Source organism: Lampetra fluviatilis, chromosome 14 (assembly GCF_964198595.1).
Source record: "Lampetra fluviatilis chromosome 14, kcLamFluv1.1, whole genome shotgun sequence".
Lineage (NCBI taxonomy): Eukaryota > Metazoa > Chordata > Hyperoartia > Petromyzontiformes > Petromyzontidae > Lampetra > Lampetra fluviatilis.
Window position 1 is genome coordinate 31,207 of NC_136288.1, and position 8,593 is coordinate 39,799.

The window sequence follows — 8,593 nt, forward strand, 5'->3', positions numbered from 1 at the left end:
CCCATCGGAACTTGACTCCTTTTGCCGTTAGAGCGTGCAAGGGTTTTGCAATGGTGGCGAAATGCTCAATGAATCGGCGGTAATATGAAGCAAACCCGATGAAACTGAGCACGTCCGAAACTGACGTGGGCGTCGGCCATGAACTGACACAGTCCGTCTTCGCGGGATCGGTAGAGATCCCCGAAGAGTCGACAATGTGGCCCAAGTATCTAACGGACTTACGAAGAAGGTGGCATTTGGCCGGTTTAAACTTTAAATTAGCCGATCGCATTCTCAAGAACACCCCTCTCAATCGCTGGAGGTGTTCCTCAAACGTCTTACTGAAAACAATGACATCGTCAAGGTAAATCAAGCACGTATCCCATTGCAAGCCCGACAAAACCAACTCCATAAGGCACTGAAACGTCGCGGGAGCGGAGTGAAGTCCCATGGGTAACCGGTTAAACTGGAACAGGCCCCCTGGAGTCCGAAATGCTGTCTTAGGTTTAGACTCGTCGTCGAGTGGCAACTGCCAGAATCCCGATAATAAATCAAGAGTCGAAAAATATCGCGCACCAGACAATGCATCGAGGGACTCGTCCATTCTGGGGAGTGGATACGCGTCAACCACAGAGATTTTATTCAGGCGACGGAAATCTACGCAAAATCGCAAGGACCCGTCCTGCTTTTTAACCAGCACAATAGGTGCTCCCCAAGGACTGAAAGAAGGCGAAATAAAGTCGGCTTCCAGCATATCGTTGACGGCCGACTGAACGTGTTCCTTCTCAGCAGGACTCAGTCGGAAGGGATTTTGCCTGACCGGTACCGCATCGCCCGTTTCAATATGGTGGCGTAACAGGTTCGTGCACCCAATGTCATACTTATGCTTACTGAACACATCAGAAAACTCTATCAGCAACGCCCGCAGCGCACCCAACTGTACCGTTGACAAATCGTTCGAGTCCGCGCATAGCGAATCGACCCATACAAGGTCCTCCCTCGCTGTAATGTTCCGCGTGGGGCTCGGATCAACCTGCGCAACCAGCCGCTCTTCCGCAGGGACCCGTGCCGCGTGAGCTAGCACGGTGCCCTGCTGAATAACGGCTAGCCGCGACCCAGCGTTTAAAACCATCACAAACGGGTCCTTGTCAGCCCGAACCAAAGTGTGAGCCACCGACAAATCGAGACCTCCGACAGCCCTATTTGAAGTACCCAAAAGCATGCCTTGTTCCGAGGTCTCCCCCACCCACCGTTTCCCCAACCGGAGGGGAATTAACATCTGTGAACCCGGGGGCACGTGCACGGTCTGTGTCGCCAACGCTTGTATCGTAGTGCATGCCGTCCGAATTTCAGTAGGGTTCGTCAAAAATGAAATACGGCGAAACGATGGTAGTTCAATGCAACGCTGATCGATGAGAATTTTAATGGGCATTTTAGCCAAAAAATCTGTGCCCAATAGACAAGGAACCGCCAAGGAAGAAGAAACGAAAACGGGTCCCGACAATTTTATATCTCCAATGCAAATGGACGCCCTAAACTGACCGATAATGCCCAACGATCCCCCATTAGCGGCGTAAAATGGCACGTCCACTGGGAGCAACGGTCGACATTGGACGGGGAGAATGTTGTAAATGAGGTCCGATATAATAGTCGCCGACGCCCCCGTGTCCACTAACACCCTGACCTCGACCCCATCAATGAATCCCGTAACGACGGATGATCCCGCCGAGGCAGCCACTATTCTGTGCCCCAACTCTGACCATTTAATGTCCCCCCGGTCCCGGCCGAACCCCCCTCGCCGAACCGAATCCCCGAACCCTAACCGGCTCTCCTCTTCCGCAACGCGACGGCCCATGTGTGTCGTGCATGTAGGCCGAGCATGTGAGGTGCCGCGACTTGCCGGGGTTAGTAGGGACGACTTGGGGCCTTGGTCGTCGTCCAGCCGAGGTCCCATGGCGCGCTGACGTGGAGCGCGGCAACCGGACGCCACGTGGCCCCGGAGGCCGCAGTTATAACACGTGATGAGGGTCGTTGGAGATCTCGGTTGCTCCAGCTTGCGGGCCGATCGCAGAGGCGAACGACCCCCCGACCTCCAGTCCCCCGGTCGTCCCGTGGTGAACGCCTCCTCTCGTGGGCTGACAACTTGGGGTTCGGTGACCACTGGGCCCGGAGCTGAGGTCACGGCAGCGTTACAGACGACCCCCTGTTTACGTTGAAGGACCTCGTGCGCCTGTATACTTGTTGCGACCCGCAGGGAAGAAATATCGATCTCGTCGGCCGTGTTGATGGGGACCCCCAGGTCCTGCGCCAACTTGAGCAGTTGCTCCAAGACCATCGCGTCCTGGCACTCCTCGTCCATACGAGGGAACTCGGCGTCGGCGAGAGCTAGCAACGCCGTCCGGTAGGCGAGCACGGTCTCCGTGTCCGCCTTCCGCCTTGCGTAAAAATGATGGCGACACGCCGAGGGAGGTCCGTAGACCTTGGCCATGAGACCCAACGCGGCCTTAAGCGTGGAGCGGTCCGACCTCCATGCTGACGTGAAGGCCGCGAGCGCGTTGTCGTCCAACATGGCAGGCAGTGCCCGCAGCGCCGTAGCGTCGGACCAGGCGGACATTTCCTGATGCGCCAGAAATCTGCGCTGGAATTGGCCCCAGTCCCCGCCATCCGCCTTGAAGGCTGACAATGTTGGAAGGCGCTGTTGAAAGATGAAGTCGTCCTCTGCCTCGTGGTTCCTCTCCGCCACTCCGTCGGAGAGCGAGATGGCGGCCCCAATGGCGGGTGTCTGATGGCGGTCCGCAGCGCGCGTTGATGACGTAAGCGGGCGCGCTTGGAGAACCGCCACCACGTGGTGCTCGCCGTTCCCGCCAAAAGATGGCTGCGCAGTAGAAAGGGCGGGAATCCCCCAGTCATTTTGGCGGGAATCCGCGGGGCGACCCTGTTGAATGTCCGCCGACGTCCCCGCTCCTCCCGACGTGCTGATCTCCGCCAGGATAGACGCGGCGGCGAGCAGCAGCTCCGCCAGACGGGAGTGCGCCTCGCGGAGCACGGCTTCGGTCCCCAATCGCTCGTCCGGCGCCCTCGGCGGATCCTGTGGCGTCGGCATTTCTTCTTCCTCACCCCCCGATGCCAGCTGGCCCGAGTCGTCAAGGTTATCCTCGCGGTCAATCTCGTGAGTCCGACGGGTCTTCCTTGTATCTATGCTTGGAAGACTGTTTCACTTCTGACGCCAGTTGAAGTATTTGAATGACGGCAGGAAACTCCTTGACGGGTAACACACTTTTTATTAAATCTTGACTTGTCACTATACAACGAGTGGTCTCTATTCCTCTGACTCCACACACTTCACTCGACACGTGTAGTTACTATTCCTCTGGCTACACACACTTCACTTGACTCGTGTAGCTTCTATTCCTCCGGCTACACACACTTCTCTTGACTCGTGTAGCTTCTATTCCTCCGGCTACACACACTTCACTTGACTCGTGTAGCTTCTATTCCTCCGGCTACACACACTTCACTTGACTCGTGTAGCTTCTATTCCTCCGGCTACACACACTTCACTTGACCCCGTAACGTCCGTGGAGCCTACAGGCCCACCCCAGCTTGGGCGTGGGCCACAACCTCTGAGTCCCGCGAGCCGGCCCTCTCACGGACGTTCGGCCCCGGGTCCCAGGGTTCCGCCTCCTCCTCCGTCTTCAGTCTTCGCTGGTACTCTCATCCCGTGCGCCTGTGCGCATCCCCTTATATAGTCCCCGCTCACGGGAGACGGAGTGTATGCGGACCTCGACGTGAGCATCGCTCCTTAGTTGACCAATCACGACGCGCTGTTCCTACGATCCGTTTTCCCCAGCGCGTGTTACCACTACACAACCAATCACGCCGCGCTGCCACACGATCACTCCCTCTCAAGCGCGTCACCGGCACACAGCCAATCACTACCACATAACCCATGACCCCGCGCTGACCCCTGATCCTTCACCGTCAGCGCGCGTCACCAACACACACAGCCAATCACTACGCGCTGACACACGATCCCTACCCCAGCTTGTATCACCACTACATCTGTAATACGCTGCGACTATATTTCTCCAATGGGCTCCTGGTGAAAGCCTCATATTATGTTCGGTATAGACTGGCGTGGCTCCTGAGACGGCTAAGCATGGCGTCGTTGCCGCGCAGCACCCCCCTGGCTTGGCCTCAGGGGTGGTTGTGCACCGCGGTAAATGAATACATCACGAAGTACGAGCCGGACCGGACGCGGGGGTCGTGGGTTCCCAGGGAAGTCCTGGCGGAAATGTCGAAAAAGGAGGTCTGCACAGAGGTGCCAGGTGCTCGGGGTACCCAGGCACGACAAATTTGGGAAAACGTAGCATCGCCAGCCCTGACGAAAAGGCAGTGGGACTTATCCTGGCTGGCCGCATGGGACAGGCTGGAGTGCAGACTATTTATGTGCTCCCACAGATTGGCCCGCTCACCTGATTGCCCGAGAGGCTGCGGCCTGGGAGAGAGCGCTGCTCATGCCCTCGTACAGTGCCCATTTGCCCAGGAGGTGTGGGAGTTAAGCCGACCCCTGCTGTCCCATTTTTGCCCCGTAAAGGCCACAGCACCTAATATAATTTAGGGGATGTTCAGGCAGAGAGCGGGTGGGGTCTGGGCTCAGGCATGGGCCGTCATAGATGCCGTAAAAGAGGCCCTGTGGATGGCGCACCAGAAACTGATTAAGGGTGCCTATATGTCGCCTCCCGAGGTTTGCCGAATTGCCAGGGGGCTGTTGGAGAGGGTGGTGGAGGTGGAGCGGGCGACAACGGGCGGAGCAGCCACGGGCGCGAAGTGGCGGTGGCCGCTGCCCAAGTGCGGGATGGGCTGAATTCGAAACGACCCCCCCCCCCCTTTCGAGAATGAGTGGATGAACGTGCCCCCCCCCCTTTTTTTGCGACGGTGAATTTTTGTTTTTTTTCTGAGTGAAGGGTGTGAAAGAGGGGAACTCGATCGCGGCGTAGCTCAGTGCGTTGGCAGTGAAGGGGATCCCCTGTTCCCGTTACGTTTATGTGGTTTTTCCGGTCCTTTTGGCTGTGTAGTGACATAGATTGGTCACTACTGTGTCGGCCTGTACGAGGGCTGGGGGCCCCAAGGGGGTGCCTGGGGGGTCACGTGCTGGAGGGATCCGGACCTTCCCAGAGGTGGGGGAAGTGAGGCGTGTCCTGGGAAGGGAGGCATGGCCTGAAGAGAGCCAGCCACGCCGGGGCGGAGCCAGCCACGCCAAAGCAGATATAAGCGTGGTGTGAACGCAGAGCGAGGCTGTTGTACTGTACTCCGAAGTGAAGACATCATCGGTCGTCAAGTCCCGAGTCGTCGTCCTGGGCCAGGCAGGCCGTTGCCTGCCTGGTCCAGTCTGTGTCGCGTCGCGTTCCAGAGTGTTAGTGAGTTGAGGAAGGTGGTCACCACCTCATGTACAGCGTTATATTATTTACCGTTTAATAAATAGTGTTGCCTCCAAGCTGCGTGTGTGTGCACCTAATTCGGTCCTACTACATTTGGTGTAGAAGTGGTCATCGAACTTTCACTGATTAATTTGAAGAAGCTGTACCCTTCGCTGCCATGGTGTAAAAGCTGGCAGCGAAGTGCAAGACCCAACCGGAGGTGCGGATGGACGGTGTGGGTTGCACCTGGCCTCTCCCTGCGACGACCCCGGAGTCCGGGCCCCCGGTGGTGTGCCCCGGGGGATGGGCGACTGCAGCCTGCATGGGAGGAGGCTGCGGGCCCGGGCTGGTCGCCATCGACGGCGAGTTGGAGCGACGTCGCTCATCAACTCGACCAGCTGCTGGTGGCAAGGGAGTGGCCGAGTGTTGGTGAGTGATGGCGAAATTGCAAGATGACGCAGCTGTGGCGTTCGCGCCGTTTCGGCGGTGCCGGCGTTCCTGCCATTTCACTGCGGCGGCGTTCCCGCCAGTTTCACAACGCCGGCGTTCCCGCCATTTGCACCATTCCGGCGGTTCCCGCCACTTCAACGTGCCGGCGTTCCCGCCATTTCAACGTGTTGGCGTTCCCGCACTTCCCACAGCCGCGTTCCCGCCATTTTCACCGCGGCAGTGGTTTCGCGGTGGCGGCGTTCCCGCCTTTTGTGCCTTGTGTGCTGCGCCGGCCTGGCGGCGCGCCGCTGCAGCCCTGTGATTACGGGCCTCCCTCCCCACATTGAAGTAAGAAGAGCGGGGGAGGGCATCGGTGGTGAGAGCGAGAGGGGCCCGTGATTGAAGAGAGGGTTTCGACGTTGGAGACACTGCTGGGAGGGACTTTTTCAGTTTGACTCTCCAGTTTTGTGTTCCTCGCGGACGGTTTTTCCCTCTGTTCTTTTTGCATTTTGGCTTGTGCGAGTGTTATTTGGTGTTATATTGTTGTTGTGATGTTGTGGCCAGGAAGAGGTTGGCTTAGGGCTTTTGGTTTGCTATTCATAGGGATGTTAGTTGGGTGCTTGGTGTTGTGGTGTGTTGCTGTGTGGCGTTTTTGATGCTTGGCGTAGGGGTTTAGGATTGGTTTGTTGTTGCGGTTTTCTAGGATTGTTGTTGTTAATATGTGGGGACTGGATGGAGCATTGCGCCAAATGATTGACTGTACGAACTTCGTATACTGCATATACTGTATTAATCAATTCGGCGATTTTGGACGTTTGTGTCTAGTTTTTTTTTTGCTCTCAAAATTCGAATGCCCTGAGTCCCATGGTTAATGTTGAAGGGGATTTTGAAATGACAGGTTCGGTTTGTTTCAAACTCACTGGTTGGTTCCTGTCCGTTGTTGCACAGATGATGTCTTTTGTGCGGGAATGCTCCTTGTGTTCTACGTGGATCGGGGTGCGTTTCTGTTAATTGCCGTCAAATTGCGTTGCTCTCTCCACTCGGTTGGTACAGCTGCATGCTGCAATGCGAGTCTCGGAGATGATGTGTACGGATACGGGATGTGAGGTGTATTGTTGTGACCATTGAATATTCGGGATCGTCACAAATTGTGCGTACCTGTTCGGCATTGGATCAGTTCTGTGGGGGATCATAATTCAAATTGTATGTGTTGTGATGGTGTTAAATTGCGATGGTGACATGCTGCCAGGGATTTGGAATTGTGCTGCTGGCTGTCACCTATCTTGGGGCGCAGGTCCTGACCAGGATGGCCCAGTGAGTGTTGCGTGTCTAACATGAACGTTGTGGTCCCGTCATGCTATGGCTGACGGCTTGACCTGACAGCCCGGAGATTGAAACACTCCGTGGTATGTCTAGCCTAGCGGGCTGTGCGCTCACAGGGCTCGGACAGTGTGGTCCCGTCATGCAATGGCTGACGGCTTGACCTGACAGCCCGGAGATTGAAACACTCCGTGGCATGTCTAGCCTAGTGGGCTGTGCGCTCACATGGCTCGGAGAGTGTGGTCCCATCATGCTATGGCTGACGGCTTGACCTGACAGCCCGGAGATTGAAACACTCCGTGGCTTGTCTAGCCTAGTGGGCTGTGCGCTCACATGGCTCGGGGAGTGTGGTCCCGTCATGCTGTGTCTGACGGCTTGACCTGACAGCCCGGAGATCGAGACACTCTGTGGCTTGTCTAGCCTTGTGGGCTGTGCGCTCACATGGCTCGGGGAGTGTGGTCCCGTCATGCTATGGCTGACAGCTTGACCTGACGGCTCGGAGGTTGAGACCCTCCGAGGTGCGTTGAAACAGTGGGCTGGAGATTCGTAAGGTTCAGGTGGAGTTGTCCTGTTACGTTGAGACTGTATCCCTCAGTTGTTAGGGTGCATGTTGTGCAGTGAGTGAGAGACTGGGTCGTCTCAGCTCGGTCGGTACAGCTATATGCTGCGATGCGAGTCTTGGAGAGAGACTGGGTTAAAATCCCCCCGATATGGCCGACGCGTGCTACTGGTTGTGACGCCGCGTCGGAAAGGCGGTGGGGTGGTAACATGGAAATTCCCCCCCCCCGATATGGCCGACGCGTGCTACTGGTTGTGAAGCCACGTCGGAAAGGCGGGGGGGTGCTAATGGGTGACTGTCATTGCATGCGTGATTCTAACGGGAAGGGGGGGGGGCTGTGCTGTAGCGTAAGTGGGTTAGCCAGTTTTCATGTATATTTGTTGTTTATTCCCCGTTTTCTATGCGGTTCAATTTTACCCTCGTCGATTCTGTATATATTACGTGATTGTATTTCTTATCGGTCGCCGGTCATTTATTTATGTTGCTGGTTCGGAGGCACACCTTTTCGATTTTTCACAGTTGTGTTACAGCCGGGGACGGCTGTGTGTTTATACAGGGGGGGGTGATGTAGTGACATAGAATGGTCACTACTGTGTCGGCCTGTACGAGGGCTGGGGGCCCCAAGGGGGTGCCTGGGGGGTCACGTGCTGGAGGGATCCGGACCTTCCCAGAGGTGGGGGAAGTGAGGCGTGTCCTGGGAAGGGAGGCGTGGCCTGAAGAGAGCCAGCCACGCCGGGGCGGAGCCAGCCACGCCAAAGCAGATATAAGCGTGGTGTGAACGCAGAGCGAGGCTGTTGTACTGTACTCCGAAGTGAAGACATCATCGGTCGTCAAGTCCCGAGTCGTCGTCCTGGGCCAGGCAGGCCGTTGCCTGCCTGGTCCAGTC